Here is a 1,389-nt window from a genome sequence, read left to right as displayed (position 1 = left end):
CCCCCCCATAAGGATGAGCGCGAGCACTCATCTCTCCCTCGCTCTTTCGGTTCCTGTCTCTCTATGTTTAATGTAAGTGGATACGAGAAGACCTCATTCCTCTGCACACTGAAATCTGAACTGTCTATTTAGCCTCCTGCCTTTCACTCTGTCTCCCTTTTCTACTTCTCTTTTTCTCCTTTCCCTTCTCATACCCTGTAATCTTTACAAAAATCTTTACATCACTCTTGCTTTTCTTACAATGTAATACAGCGATTGTATGTTTCAGTTTGACCCCTCTGCTCCTGCCTCAGTCTGATGGCATGTTGAGTGTGGGTTGTAGCCCAGCGCCTGACCCACTGCCTGCAGACATGAGCTGTAGTTTTGTGACTTTCTCTCCTCCACCCCTCCCTTCCTCCTCAGTCCCAGAGGCTGCAGCAGCTGGGTACACATATATTTCTCTCCCTCTAGTGTCTCTGTTATCCCTTTTTCTGTCCTGTTCCTCCTTCCATGTTTCACCCTCTCATCCACTTCTGCTCCCAAATTATCTCTTTGTTCTGCCTTCATCTCTCTCTGTGTAACACATCCCGACACAGGCAGCTGCAGTCATATGGGCAGTTCATATACAGTACAGGTCTTTTATTTTGTAGCCAAGAAGAAACATGAGGCCATATTATGGATATAATGTTGCATACAGAAGATATACAGTATAGTATTACTAACTCATTGTAAGTTGTTCTGGATAATAGCATCAGCCAAATAGGCTACTAGTAATGTAAAAATGAAATAAGCCCAATTTACTAAACTAAAACGGTTGAAGTGGTTTAGGTACATTAAGAAAACCAACAATTACAAAAATTAAGTGCAGAAATAGGTGTGCAGAGCAAACCCCATAATATGAGAACATCAAGTGCATTTTAAAAAGTGGACAGCGAAGAAGGAGAGCAGCAGAGTTCCGGATATGCTATAGATTTTTTAAGGCTGTTGGAGAATATATATACTATGTAGTCGAGTCAGGAAGCGATGAAGGCATGGATGTGTCTCAGCAGCAGAGGAGGACAGGGATGAGTGGAGACAGGCTATATTTTTCCAGCAGAAAAGGGCTGTTTTTGTGATGCGATATGCACAGTGTTCGAATGAGAGATTACTTTCTTCCCACCTGATTTGTTTTTGGCAATCGAGAGAAAGAACCAGCAACAAGTGAAAATGCTGTTGTGGGTTCAGCCATGACAAAATGTCAGCCTCTTATTTTGTTCGTGTTATTCTTAATTTGTGCATTTTAAAAGGTGGAAAACGAAACAGTGAAAAGTACACGATACACAGCGAAATTTTATTTAATTGTACAGTGGCAGTGATGTGGGTGAAGCTTATTGCTTTGGCCATAATTGTGTATAGATGTGTGTGTGTGTG

The 1,389-nt window shown here is 41.8% G+C and overlaps 1 protein-coding gene across 2 annotated transcripts in view; it reads left to right on the top strand.

Moving 5' to 3' along the window:
• Nucleotides 1-1,389, top strand: part of ext1c (exostoses (multiple) 1c) — a 74,961-nt gene that overhangs the window by 54,838 nt on the left and 18,734 nt on the right. The window lies entirely within an intron of this gene.

Source organism: Morone saxatilis, unplaced genomic scaffold (genome assembly GCF_004916995.1).
Source record: "Morone saxatilis isolate NCDOM2014 unplaced genomic scaffold, NCSU_SB_2.0 Contig9, whole genome shotgun sequence".
In the NCBI taxonomy this organism is placed as follows: domain Eukaryota; kingdom Metazoa; phylum Chordata; class Actinopteri; family Moronidae; genus Morone; species Morone saxatilis.
Note: the sequence above shows the minus strand (reverse complement) of the source record. Positions and strands in the feature narration are given on the sequence as shown.